This window comes from Lissotriton vulgaris, chromosome 6 (assembly GCF_964263255.1).
Source record: "Lissotriton vulgaris chromosome 6, aLisVul1.2, whole genome shotgun sequence".
Classification (NCBI taxonomy): Eukaryota; Metazoa; Chordata; class Amphibia; order Caudata; family Salamandridae; genus Lissotriton; species Lissotriton vulgaris.
The window spans coordinates 242,023,795-242,039,378 of record NC_141694.1 but is presented as its reverse complement, the minus strand read 5'-3'; positions in this window follow the sequence as shown (position 1 = coordinate 242,039,378).

Sequence of the window (15,584 nt, the reverse complement as noted above, 5' to 3'; positions counted from 1 at the left end):
GGATAAATTAAAAAATGAACTGCTCAGACTAACACCGGAAGAAAAAGAAAACCCAATAAAAACATGGGATTACCTATGTGAATTCGTAACAAGAAGTCCCCAATTATAAATCATAATGCAAGAAGAATCAATACTTGGAAAAAGCCTTGGTATATTATTACCTTGAGAGAGGAAAAAAGGAAAATCACACAAGAAGTCCGGAAGCAGGTATTAATGATAAAAAGTGGAACTAAACTGGACAAGTTGAAATTGAAAGCCATGAGGAAAAGATACAAGACCATGCTGAGTAGCGCAAAAATATCATACCAAGATGAAATCTGGACTAAATTACTAATTGCCGGGAAACATAAAAACGCCCGAACATTTTGGGGTATCATCAACAAACTGACAAAAGGTAATACCCTAAGACAGGAGGCAGGCATTGGAGAAAGTAAGTGGATCCAGCATGCCAAAAACATGTTTATCGACAGGGCGGATGGACAACACCGGCAATGTATATCAGACTGTAAAGCATGCACTAGAAACTTCGAACATGCGGGTACTATCTTAGGAACAGGAAACAGACCACCAGAAGAAACTCCGAAGATAACTGCAGGTTGTGAAAATTGGAACATAAGGAAATCTAAAAAAAAAGTCGCTAGTAAATCAGAAAAATTAGTAGACACAGTGCCCGACACCCTAGTAACAACAGACCAGCTAAAAACATTAATAAGTCGCCTGAAAAAAGAGGGGGCAGCGGGTCCCAACGGGCTTCCAAACTCCATCTTCAAACACTCGCCTGAATTTTGGGCAGAATATTTAACACCACTTTTTAACGCAATTTACAACCAGAAAAAACTGCCCAGATCCTGGAACGGGAGCATAATTCACCCCATTTTCAAACAAGGTGATCACAATGAGCCTGGTAACTACAGGCTGATTTCGCTGATGGATGTGGAGGCAGAACTATATGGGTCATGCTTACTATCACACCTTCAAGCCTGGATGGAAAACACAAATATAATACCAATGTTCCACGCAGGTTTCCGGCCAAGAACCGGTACACTAACAAACTTGATAGCCCTGGCTCTGTTGAAAGAAAAAGCAGAAAAAAGGAAGACAAGACTGTACGCTTGTTTTATAGACCTGCGAGCAGCCTTCGACAGGGTGAATAGAACCCAATTATGGGGAAAACTAAAATCATGGGGTCTCCCGAAGAAGCTACTGGAGGCAATTATAAGCATGTATAGTAACACCTGGGCTCGAGTTAAATTGGGAGACGGTTGCAGCGTCACGGCCGAAATTACAACACAACAGGGCCTGAAACAAGGCTGTGTACTGGCACCAAGTTTATTTAACCTATATATGGCAGACATCGTCAGTCACATGGAGGTCGGGAAGGCCATCCACCCTACCTGTCAAAAATCCCAATCCCCTTCCTGCAGTATCCGGATGACATTGTCGTTCTGAGTCAAACGCCAATAGGCCTGCAAAGGATGATTAACAACTTGGTAACTTATTTGGAACACGAATTCTTGGAACTAAATAAAGACAAAACCAAAGTGGTCCGCATCGTGGGTCCGAAAAAGCCAACATTCAAATGGTACGCAAATAGTACCCTAATAAAGGAGGAAACATCCTATAAGTACCTAGGTCTGAAACTGGGGCGAGGCCAAACTAACAAAGAACACAAAACAAATCTAAAAGCAAAAGCACAGTCTTTGATCTACGCATACCGGCAATTGCAAAATAAACTAAGCTGCCCAAACTACACACATCTGCTGGAAGTGATAAAAGCCCAATCCCTACCCACTTTGTCATATGCATTGGTCACCTGGTGTGGCAAAGAGGCGGGGCTGTTAAACAGCTTACAAACAAAGATTTACAAAGCTGCCCTAAACCTCCCAAAATCGGCAGCACCGGCGCAGGTTCGTCTAGAATTTGGCCTGCTGAAACAGAAGTTTCGCAGCATGGGAACCTTTGTGAAACTCTGCAATAAAATACGTACATCAGAAAAGGGCTCACTGGACAACCTGTGTTGGGAAGAAATCGCTACCCAGCAGAAACAACACGTGCCAAACAGTTGGGGAGATTTCCTGTCCCAATCCTTGACCTGTATAGGAATTGAAGAAACTTGGGACTTAATGCCAGATAGAAATACCTTTGACAAAATCGCAAGCAACGCGGTCAAATGGGAATCCTATCTGGATGATAAAACAAGTACAGCAAAGCGACGACACGGGTGAACCGTGATAAATTCATATTCCGGGATAAAGCCACAGACGTATCTGGAAAGTCACTTTAATAGGTTCCTAAAACAAAGATATATAAAACATCGATTAGGCCTACAGTTTTCAAAGGATTTGTTACCAAATTGAACATTCAGACATGTAGGCAAGCAGTAATTCGATGGCTAGATGGATCATCTCCTATGTTGGCTTGCAGGTGGGTTAATTATATGATGAAAGCACAATCCCTACTACAGCAAGCCGAACAGGGAATTATAGCACCAAACTGAAATATATGTCATTTTATTCTTTATGTGGCCAACAGACTCTAATATAAGTAATAGTTACACATGTGTTTTTAATTTTTACAAAATTTATTTTGTAATAATTTTTAATAATTTTATACAATAAAAATTGACTTGACTTGACTTGACTACCCAGCCGGACTTTGGGCAGATTTTCCCCCTCGTCTCTACGTCATATCATCCTCCTACCCCTGTACCCTACCCCCTTACCCTTCCTTGCTCCACTCCTCGTGTAAAGTGGTCTGATTTCTTCGGGTCTAGCCAGCGCTATATAATAGCTCATTAATTAAATATGTTCCCATTTAGTACTCTTTTTCTCTTTATCTACTTCCCTAGCTCCTATCCCCTCTCCCCTGAATCTCTCCCCTTGCCTGCTACTCTGCCAAGCCCGCTGTCCTTTGTGCCCTTTGACTAAGCACTCCTTCTCCCCTTGTTGGGGAAAAATCCAATATTTATACTGTGCAGTCTCAGCGCACCTGCTGAGAGAGTCCACTGTGCCATGGGAGCCACTCACAGCTGAGGCATTGTATGGCACCCCTTGCCAAAGCACTCCCTCTACCCTTTTTGGGGAAGGATCCAGTATGTGGCCTTGGAGTCTCAGAGACGCCTCTGAGAGAGTCCACAGCATAAAGGGAGCCTCTAGCAACAGAGATAGGGAAGTGATACCTCTTCCCCTGGTGATCACAGCTTACTGGACTTTGGACATTGCTTTGACTGGTCTACCGGGTTGTGTTCCCCGTTGCCATTCCCCTCCTCTTTCCATGCGGTGTCTCTCACCCTCCCCTCCTCTTTGCCACCGCCATTATCTGTCTACCTCCCCTGCTCTTACCCCCTCCCCTAAATCTCTCCCCTTGCCTACTTTTCCCCTCACGTATTTGTGCTTATTGTTCATCTCAACCTTACAAGTAACGATGTTGCCATGCTCTTATAACTTTGTAACTTTGTAACCATTATAATCAATGTAACCTTTATAATCAATGTAACTTGTTACTATGACCTTATACTCATGTAAAGCGCTCTGATACCTCCGGGTCTAGCCAGCTCTATATAAAACCTTTAAAATAAATAAAAATAAAATTAATAAATTATTTGGGTGGGAATACATTTTTATTGTTAAAGTCAACGCTAACCACTGTGTTGTGTTCTGAATCCTGGGTTTGTACTTCTAAAGACTAAGCACTTTTCAAAAATGCTTAACAGTATGAATGGCATGTTAATCCTACACCTTGTAGTCCCCTGTGCTTTATGTAACATTTTCTATACACTGATTTACACGTATGATTCATTGTCTCTATATGTGTGTGATGGAAAGTGTTCTGATATCCTACAATAATATCAGAGAAGCTATAAAAACAAATGAAGTACATGTGACAGAGGGGCTATGGAGAGATGAGAGGCACTGTTGGAGGGTAATAATAAGGGAATCATTAAAAACCCCCTACAAAGATTGTCATATCCTGGTGCATAGTAAGGTCATCATTTATTACTCTTTAAAAAGTAATACAATTCAGTATATAATGCTAAATGTGTTGTAGAATGCACCATTGTTTCCTACATTTTCCCAAAGCCCCCTTTGTAGGGAACAGGATCACTTGCTGCACTTGGTGTGCATTGTATGGGGACTGGTCTAATAACATTTGCCACAGCTTCTTTGGGTTTCCAGTATGGCCCTGGCAGGAGCAGGAGCCTCGTACTGCGAAATAAAATCAACCATTTAAAAGATAGTCATAGAGATGCAGCACCCCCTTCCCACTAAAACGTTTAATTTTTGGGAAATTCTTTTAATGTAAAATACTAATATCCTTAGTAATTTGAGTATTTGTTTTGTGGGCACGTGTGTTTTATTTTTTCTATTACTGTTTTAATGTTTGAAATTTAAATCATACAATTTGCTTGGGGGTCCCCGGCTTCCAGTGGTGACTCAATGGGGGTCCTCTGGAGTCAAAAGTTTGGGAACCACTGATCCAGACTAACCATTTATCAACGAATTACTTAGATATATGGGAGTTTTCGTTACCTCCGAATTTGGTGATCTATTTACTCTTAACTGTAGCACCACACTAAGGAAGATGTGCAATCAGTCGATCAATGGCAGAGTCTTTCAATGATGATCATAAGCCAGGTTGCGTTGATTAAAAGGAATATTCTCCCCTATTATTATTCCTTTTTTTCAAATGAAATTATCGAAATTTCACAATCATTCTTTGATGCAGTTGATTCTTACCTTTAACGTTTTATTTGGCATGGGAACAAGCCTCATCCTAAACTTCAGGCCGTCCAATTAAATCAGGAGGAAGGAAGGCAGGCACTACTAGGATGAAAGCTTATTATCAGACAGCCGTTTTTGGATGGGCTATCTAGATCTGTCAAGGGATAGGAACGGTAACTTTTACTTGTATAGAACAATAAACACAGCAGGAATCAAGCTTTTATTTTTTCTTAAGAATCCCCAGGTTACCGAGGAGAACCATATATAAAATAACAAGGGCCTTACAGACAGATTTATTAGGATATGGCAAGAGTATGCTGTTCCTAGATTTCTTCCGCATTTAAAAGTAGTAGAGGCTTGTATGCATTATTTTGCACATTTTTTTATCTCTGTTATCACCCCAAGATTTACTGCAGGATCTAAGCTATTTGTGGAGGCGGTCCTGTAGTTAATAAAGTCAATGCCCCAAGAGCAGGCCATTTGAGTGACAAATTTGATTGGAGAGTATTCTCTGGGAAATGTGCTGAAGAGGGCCCATTTTCCGCAAGGAGACTCTTCGCCCTTGTGTGTAGCCTTAGCTCTTTCAAGAGAATTTGGCTTAGATTTGAACTAATGAGCTTGCTATTGGGTAGACATTGGTGGTCTATGTTAATAAGCTGGAGAATTTGAACTTTAACAGAAAAACAAAACTGAAAGTGTAGAAGTTATACCTCAATGTTATTATCATTTTATTTGTTCCTGCTGGTGCAGCTTTGCGGGGTGCCGGGCTTCTTTGACGACAGAAGCAGGGGGAGTGGTAAGCAGACTTGTAAATGTGCATGAATGTTTTGGCGGGCCGTCTCGTGCCAGCCACAACATTCATGCACACTTTGCATGTTCTCCACCCAGTCTGTATTGCAGCCTAGATGGAGAACATGCCCAGGCTCCCACTCCCTCTCTGAGTGCCGCACCACTATGCTCAGATCAATCACAACGCTGCAGTGTTTGGCTATGTGGAGCTTGGGTGTGCTTCCTGTTCCAGGCCGAAACAAGGGTTTACGCTGGAGAGATGTGGTGAGGATGCGGCGAGAAGGTATGTTTTTTCTTCTTTTTTTTACTCCCTCTTCCCACCGTCCCCTCCTCCATCCAAATTTTCTTTCTAATACTATTCAGGTTGAATATGCCTTGAGGGATGGTAACCTCCAATTTGTGGGTTTGTGAGAGCAGCACAAAACAATGGACACGGTACTAGTGGTATTCTTTCAGGTCTGCAGGCCTGTCATGGTGGTAATCTGAATATCTCACTCATATGGAACAAGCGAAGTAGCATGTTTATCTACTCACCACACCCGCCCCTCCCCCCAAAGCTGGTGGTGATTTAAAACACTTGCAGTACCGATCTGTAAATGAGCTCAGGGGTAAATAAATGGCTTTTTTGCTTGCCTCCAGTAGTTGTGTCAGGGCATCCACAATAAGTCCAGGTCATCTCCGCTTCTTGCTTGTTTAAAAGCGCTTGTCCTCCACACATGACATTCTCTGCTGGGGGTTATATAAAAAAAAAAGTGAAACGCCGCTCCTCCGAGCCGCGCGAGTCATGGCTAATCCGTGATGAAACGGCAGCGGTCACCAAAGTGCAGTCTGCTAGCCGCGGAACATGATGGGAATTCTTGCCTAGCCATGTACCAGCTCATTTAATTTATTACAAATAAAAAGAATTTGCTAGTCCTATTGCAGCGTCAAAAAGTGCCTATTAGCCAAAAGCGTGATTGCCTCGTGACATAATCATGTCTGATATTTAAAAAAAAACTGTTTCCACAAGCTTTGTTCTGGCTGTTACATATAAAGCAAAAGGAACAAGTTATGGACGGAATGCTGCACAATGCAAACATTCACGCTCAGTCACAAAGATCTGGGTTTAATCCATTGTTCTTTTGCTCACCATAAAAGGACAATCAAGAAGAACATGACATAGAACATTTCATATTTAAAAAGCATTGATATACACTATCATTGTCACACATGTTTTAATGCCAATCTGGACCAGGCGCCAAAACCAGAGGCACAGGAGGAGGAGAAGGCGACGGAAGACACTGCAACGGCAAAGGGTAAGAAGAAAAAGAAGCGGAACCAACCCAGAGTGAAGGTGGAAAGCAGCAGCGAGAATGACGAGTTGCTTAAAGAGACATGGAAACATGACTGGTCCCAGATGCTGCGCCAGAAGACCGCAAAAGAGAGGGAGGAGGCAGAGGAAGGAAGACGGTCCAATGCCAAGGCCCAGCAGGCAACCCTGCATGAAATACCACAGCCTGGACCCAAGCCAGAGAAGGTAAAGGAGGAAACAACCCTCCAGTGTGGAAGCAGGAAGAGGACACTGGTGAGGAAAGAGGACTTCCTGGCCAGCAAGAAGTTGAACAAGGCAGGCACAGTGGAAGAGGACAACGACGCCATCATGGAAAGCGAAGAAGACGACCTCAACGAAGAGATGGAGGATGATGAAGAAGACCAAGGGGAGCTCCAATCGGTACTCCAAGTACTCCATCAAAAGCTCAACATGATGGGAACTACAGAAGAGACAGCACAGTGAATCCCAGAGGTGGTTTATCGTGCTTTACGGTGTACTGTTTGAATTTGACCTTTTAAAATTCGGCACTTACTTTTGGTTTATCATGCATGTGTACTGTGTACTGTTTGAATTTGATTGCTGCTGGCCTACTTCTGGGTCCCTCACTCTACCACTGTGAGCCGCCATTTTGAGGCAGTGCTCTCTCTAGCTTCGTGGCCGTCGGGGCTATATAATTGCACACTGCGCGGACGCGCAGTGGGAGCACCGCTGGCCCGCCTAAGGCAAACCGTCTGCGTCCCGTAAGCGGCCAGCACCAGCCATGCTGTTCATCAGGCCCCAGGACTAGAGGGTAGATTGAGTTACACCAGGGATTTTTACGGGCCCCCAATCACCAAACCCGTCTTCGCTAAGGTAACTGTGATGTTCTTGTATGCAATAACAATGTCTGCTCGACCTGGGGCTTTGAGCTGGGTTCGAGTTTAGTCACTTCTGCCCAAACCAGCACCTCTTCTTGCAGGCCTATGAGGGCCCCCCATTTTGGCAGCTATGATTAACGTTTGCTCACTCAGGAAACACTATTTAGATGTCTTTGATCTCCTTGTTGACAGCCCTATAGACATTCTGTTCATTACGGAGACTTGGTTTGATACTACGTCCGATCCCATTGTCACCCTGGCAACGCCCGAGGGCTATAACATCTCTAGAGCTGACTGCCCAGAGGGGAATGGGGGTGGAGTGGCTATTATCTATATGAATAAGTTGGACCTTCGCAGGGGCGATGTTACTTCCTGGGGAGATTGTGAGGCCCTTGACTTTAGCATCTGCTTCTCAGCTCACTTCACTCTGGGAGGCTCCCTGATTTACAGGCCCCCCGGCCCAGCGGGACCTTTTCTTCAAGCTTGGAGTGGGGCTGTAATTCCCCAGGCTGTGCGATTCTCCCATTACATTGTTCTAGGAGAACTCAATATCCATCTTGATCAGGCTAACACTAAGGACTCGCTTGATTTCTTGGATATCTTACACCTGGCCCAACTTGCTCAGTGGGTTAACCTTCCCACTCAGGTGGGCCATACACCGGAGTCAATCTGCACCAACTTTCCCATCTTGATGGAAGATCTGTGTCCAGTTTCATAGTTGGACCACTTTCTAACATATTTGTTGTGGGAAGTTTCGAACGCCAAACTTTCAGCGCGATCCTACTGTAAACCAGCTTTTGGCAAAATTGACCCACTTGCATTCAACCAGGCCTTGGAAGCTTCTAGGCTCGCCCTCTTGGGGGATCTTGAAGGCCGACTTGTTTGATTTACTAGTTAGGTTTCTAACGTAGTAAATACACTAACCTTGCCCCCTTTCCCTAGGTTGTCTAGGGAAACTCCCTCTAAACCTTTGTTCACTTCTGAGCTCAAACCCTTAAACATGAATAGAAGACTCTTTAGCGCGCGTGGCATTGCAGTGAATACTGCCCTGCCGCTAAGCTGAAGCTCAGACTTAATCAAAAAAAATATTATGAGGCTATAACTCTGACCAAAAAGCAATTTTATTCAGCTCGTATTGACTCTGCTAAAAATAATGTCAAAGAAATCTTCGCAATTGTCCAGAGTTTTACTTCCCTTACGGCTCAAGCTAGCGCGTCTCCATCTACAGTCGCCTGGTGCGATAACCTCTCTAACTTCTTTTTGGACAAAATCCACACCATTCAGGCAGCCTTCTCTTCCTATGACAATTGCACGGGGGCAGTTTGGCATCACCACCTGCTGATCCCAATCATTCCTTGCATGCTTTTAGGCCTGTGGACCCGCTTGATTCCCTTAAAATCCCTAAGGGTTTGAATTAGGGCTCGTCTTCGAACCCTTGTCTTGCTAGACTGCTGGCAGCAGCGGCAGAGACTATTAACACAGAAGTAAATGGCATCATCAATCTGTCCCTTCAGAAAGTCTGTGTCCCAGAGGCCTGGAAGCAGGATAAGATTTTTCCTCTTTTAATAAAGCTGTCGCTCGATCTCCTCAGTCCAGGGAATTACCATCCGATCTCTCCCCTGCCTGGTCTGGCCAAGGTGTGTGAGAAGGTCGTGAACAAACAACTCACTGAGTTTGTTGAGAAGGAGGGCCTTCTGCATCTCCGAGTCAGGGTTCAGGGCCGCACATAGTACTGAATTTGCCCTGGTGGAGGTCTCGGAGGCCATTCGGGAGTGTCTGGACGCCGGCGGGAGAGCAGCATTAATTTTGCTTGACCTGTCAGCGGGGTTCAACCCGGTCCCGCATTCACTGCTTCTCATGTGACTTGCCAAGATCGGGGTGACGGGTATTGTTTGGGGCTGGCTTAAGTCCTTCTTGGAAGGACGGGTCCAGCAGATCTGGCTTCCACCGTCCTCTTCTTCTCTCCAGTTAGTGACTACGGGAGCCCCCCAGGAGTCCTCCCTTCGCTCGCTTCTTTTTAACGTTTATGTTACACCTCTGGTATATTTGGCCGAGGGCCCAGGGGCTAAGGTTATCGTTTATGCTGATGACACTCAGATTCTCTTTACATGGGATAAAAATGCGGATTCAGTCTCCTCAGTTTAACTCTGTCTGTCTTCTATTTTTAAATGGCTGGCTGCCACGCAACTCAAATGCAATGAACAGAAGTCTGAGATTCTCCTCTTCTGAAAATTTCCTCCTAATTTCAGGGAATTTCTTTGGCCACCTGAGTTCCCCCTGCCTACATCAACAGAGAAGCCTGCCAAGAATCTGGGGCTGTGGTTTGATGAGAGCCTTTCCTTCTCTACTCAGATTAACTGCCCGCCAACTGTTTTGGTCTTCTTAAAACCCTAAGGAAGTTTCTCCCTCTCCTACCCAAGGTGGCGAAAGAACCGGTTATTTGTGCCCTTATTCTGTCTCAGCTGGACTACGCCAGTGCTCTTTGCATTGGCATCCCGGGCTATCTGTTGAAAAAGTTCCAGGTGGTCCAAAATGCGGCAGCCAGACGTCTTCTTGGCATTTCCTCCAGGAATACCGTGAAACATCACTTACGCTAACTGCACTGGTTTCCCTTGGCCGAACGGATCAAATTTAAATCTTTAGTTATAGCCCATCGCGCTTTCCATGGCCACAGCCCTACCTACTTGCAAAAACGCTTCTCTTTCTATGCCCCATCAAGAAATTCACGATCTATGTCCCAATGCCTCGCCCAGGTCCCTCACTTTAAATACCAGAGGCTAGGAGACAGCTCTCTTGCCTGGAAAGCTGCTGTTGCATGGAATGCCCTTCCCTTTGCCTCATGAAATATTCAGGACCTAGTGGTTTTCAAGAAAAACCTGAAAACACACCTCTTTGTTTAATGCTACACTTCTACCCCTCATTCGCGTCGCGCCGGGACACACCTGAGTATCTGTGCGCCCTTCAAATAAAAGTAACATAACATAACACTGAAGACAGCACGGGAGAGGGAAAGCAGGACCAGAAGGTTGCTCAGCACTTTATGTAGAGCACCCCCGCACCTTTAACCCCAGTAGGTTTCGAACCAGACACTGACTGCTAGCGCGGAGACAATGGTTGTATCATTGTTCACCTAAAAAAAAAACATCTGGTCTTGAAAAAAATCTGATTAAACCTAAGCCATGTCGCCATGTCTTAGGTGTCTCTATTCACAGCTTGGGATCAATCAGGTAGGTTTGTTATGCATGAAAAAAATAGATCCTCATGACTTAAAATATTAGGTGTGAACTTAATGGACTGTTTCTTAAATAAGTAGTTCATATTCCACCTTTGGGACGCATGGAGTGTAGACTCTCTTAGAATGCTTTCATTTGTTAATGGCACCCATGTTCCAACAGTTTCAAATCACCTCAGTATTTATTTGATTCTATTGATTCATTTAATGAGAGTCATTGCACATTTCTGCTTGCTTGTATCAGTATCCTCCCTAGCTTGGATATTTTTGAAGAATGATCACCTAAGAGCAGCTTATTTACAAAACATATAAGGTGTATGTCTGCCCGATAATAACAAGACGTGAAATTTAATCCACGTCGGATAGTTTGGACCATCATCCCCTCACGTAAGCTATGAATGTGTTTTAATGCAGAACTCTTGATGGGTCAAAAAGTATATCCAGATTCTAAGCTTAAAATCTTTCTCCCATACAAAGCCACAGGGGAACTTTTGCACTTATTGCTTTTATAAGGGCGGCCAGTGAGAACCCCCTATACATTTTATTACATTTCAGAAGGGACCATGTTTGCAGCAGACTTATTGTCTTTACCATCCTCATATGATCATCCCACTTGAAATTTTCTTCGAACACTAGTCCTAAGTATTTATACAAATTACCCACCTCTATCTGTTTTGTGTCAACTAACCATTTAATATGTCTAACTTTTCTAACCTTTTTTCCGAAGATCTTCATCTTTATTTTTTCTAGGTTTATTTTAAGAAAATATCCTTTACAATATATCTATAACACATCAAGTTTTCTCTGAAGATCTATGGCAGTGCATTATAAAAGAATTAAATCATTCACATTAAGAAGGAATGGAATATGAGTGCAGCCCACTTTCGGTGTGAAGGTCCTATTGTTTTTTTAAATGCCAGCAAATCTATCACATATTAGCTAAAAAGAGTAGGTGGCAGGATAAAGCCTTGATGTAGGCCGTAATATTTACATTTTCATAGATAAACATCCCAACTTATGAGTAACACCAGCCTCAGAAATAGAAGCTAATGGGGTTTCCATCATGTCGAAGCCTATATAGAAGTAAAAAGACAGCAACAGAGCCTCTTTTTTCTGAATATAAAAATGAACAAAAAATAAGTAAGAAATAGCTTTAAGCATTTTCCATGTTTTTTTTCGTAGCCGAGATAGAAAATAAAGCCTTGAATCTAATCTAGACCTGTTACAGAAAAAGTCTAGTACAGCCTACACAGTAGCACAGCTTTTGGGGTTTGCCCTCAATAAGAGGTGCACCTTATTTTTAGGTTGAGCCTGTGCAGCGCATGCGCTGCTCTACAAGGCATGCTGTATTCGAGTATGGACTTGAAGCCCCGCTCAGTCTCAGCCCATATTTGTCATTGGCTTGTGTCATTGTCCTTCGTAAATGCTGCGTCCCTCCTTAGTACTGCCTTGTCTTCATTTGTACCCTCCCATAAGGACTGGCCCTTTTACTTCGGTTCTTACACAGTACGTCTGTTAGCATTATTTTCTTTAATGAGTTTCTCCTACTGCTGGCACGACATGCTTTCCCGCAACATTCAGTGCACCATATGTGCTTTCACTTTCCAAGTTGCCCGGTACAATGGTGGCCATTCTTTGAAATGCAATAAGTCTTGCATTTACTAGAGTTTGAGTTATTGACATTGTAAATGATTATGCATTTTATTTATGTGTTAATTAGCGAAACAGATAAATAAAAGGCATTGTCATTTACAATGCCAATAGCTTAAACTCTCGCAAATGTGGGACCTATTCCATTGCAAATGCTTGGTACATATTAGCACCCTGCCCTGTGGGCATACAAGGCCAAATTTAGGGGTGTCATGAATATATGAAAACAAGACTTGTTTTACATGACAACGGTACTTTTCCCTGATATATGTTAATGGTGTGCATTTAAACTGCAGCCAAGTCAGAGCACAGTTATGTTCCTGACAAATATACATTTTGTTAATATATAAGAATGGTGTAAATGCACACTACAGCTCACCTATGCCACTTTATCCTCCATGCAATTGGTGTATTTGTATGGTGCAATGAATGCAGCCATTCAATTTAAATTGAGAGCATATGAAGAGACACAAAGGGCCTCATTTATGAGGCTGTGCGTCACTTTTACGCCGCTGGTGCATCACTTTTTGTGACGCAGCAGTGGCATAAAAAATGCGCCTTGTTGCGCCATATTTACAAAGTGACGCATCTAGGCAGATGTGTCACTTTGTAAACCCCTGCGCCACATTATACCTGCGCCAGGTATAATGTATGCAAGGGGGGCGTATTGACGCAAGGAAGGGTCATGGAAGTGACGCAGTGAAATCTGTGAGATTTTACTGCGCCACTTCTAGGACTCAAATGCGTCAAAATCATACGCCTGCCTCACAGCCGGCGTAAGACTGACGCAATCCCTTTCACATGGGGCTTGCCCCATGTGAAAGGACACATTGCTGGAGTTGCATCACTTTTGTGACACACTCCAGCAATGCGTCACTTTTGCACCTACAGATACGTCAGAAATACTGACGTATCTGTAACTCCTTGCGTCATGATGCGTCATACTGTAAATATGACGCATCATTGGTGTCGCAAGGAGGGCGCAATGAAAAGTGACGCATCGCTGTTTTCACGCAGCGATGCGTCACTTTTCATAAATGAGGCCCAAAATATCAAGGAGACGGATGGCCAGGTATAGAAATACGGAGAAAATAATGTTATTATATGCAGAACCCATTAATAATTACATTTGTATGAAACTTGTTTACCAGTTGTTATTTAACATCCCCCCAGCTGTCAAAGGATGCAGTTAATTTTTTGATATGTAGATTGAACTCTTAAGGAGAGACGGCTAGAACATATTCAATATTTTCTTTCCATGCTGCTGTGGGTGCCAGGAGTATTGAGACTGCCTTTCAACATGTCCATCCTTGGTTAGACTATGTGGTGGTTCGTAATATCCAGACACACACTGAATTTAGTGCCACAAGGTACTCTCACTAGGCAGGAGTTCATTCTCTGACTGGCATTGAGGTCCTCATTTGGAGAACATTAGTCGTGGAAGCAAATGTGTTAAACGCTTGGGTAGAGGTTTGGTGTGCATCAGAAAAATAAATATATTGATCATAATTTGATATTACTGCATCAAAATGCAATGATACCACTTTAGTGCATGGAACATCCGAGTGTGTCAGCAGGAACGCAATGCAGGCTTATATATATGTTAGTTCCTGTTTAACACAAGCGCCACTTTAACATCATGATTACCAGCTGCAGTAATCAAACTACCAAATTGTGAGATTGTTGCAATGAACCAGACATCTCAATGTGCTGGGCTGGAGGCTGTTCTGATGACTGTGCTGGAAGCTCTAAGAATGATTTCTGGTGGAAGTGATGTGTTCACCTTGTTACTGATTTAACATTCATCCCCTGCTTCAACTTCTATAGGCATGCCAACACTTCAAGAGTGTATGCAACTCAGTGTCCACCTGGATTCACTGGCATCAAAGCTTGTAGCTTGCACCTATACCATTGATACATGGGTTTGCGTATTCATCTGAAATTGAACTCTAACAAAATGGTGGTCGTAGTCATGAGCGAGAGAAGGTGGACATGTGGGCTCAGATTGGCGGTCCATTAGACCGAACCGCTATTCTATGTCCTGCTGTTGCACATTTGGAAGTCTTTCTCCAATTTCAAGTGTCCATTGTACATTTTGTCCTGTGAACTTTAAAGACATGTATTTGTCACCTAAAAGTGTTAGGACATGTTTTGCTTTCTGACACCAATTACACAAAATAATGAATTTTTCAACTCTCACATCTAGTGGGGCCTACACTAGCAATTCCCATTTGTGTTTAACAAGTTGCAGAGAGCCTACACTGAGGCCACGAGGCCTTGCAAGCACACTCCTCATATGCTCCCACTATTTGGAAAAGGCATCCATTTTGCCACTAATGAAAAAAAAACCAACCTTGATCCCACTGAACCAAATAACTACTGGCCGCTCTCCCGTCTTCCTCTACCTGTAAAACTAGTGGAGGAAGTTATGAATGAACAGCTAACTCACTATTTACAAAACAACAACTATCTAGATGAAACACAGTTTAGATTTAGAGCAGAATATAGTACAGAATCACCCCTAATTAAAGGCACATACAAAATCAGAGCAACTCTGGGCACAGGGGGAGCTGCTGCTCTGATTTTGCTTGATTTGTCGGCAGCCTGCGATACTGTTGATCACAATCTTTTGGTAAATCGTCTAAATTCCTGTGGCCTTTCCGACAAAGCGCTTACACTGGTTTCATCCTTTCTGTCAGGCAGAATACAATGAGTAGCTCTGGTCAGGTTTGAGTCTCCTCATTTTGCCCTCCCATGCCGAGTCCGCCAGGGCTCATCCTTGAGCCCCACACTCTTTAATATTTATGTATCTGAACTGGTGAAACTTATAAGAACCTAGGGACTGCCTTTGACATCTTATGCAGATGATCCATACATTGTACTGTCGGTATTAAAAAATACTGCACCACCAATGCCAAACTTTAAGGACTGTATGCTGGCGGTCAGCTCCTGGATGAGCTCTCACTGTCTGAGACTGAATTCAGATAAAACAGAAGTAGTCATTTTCTGAAATTTGTAGCCAA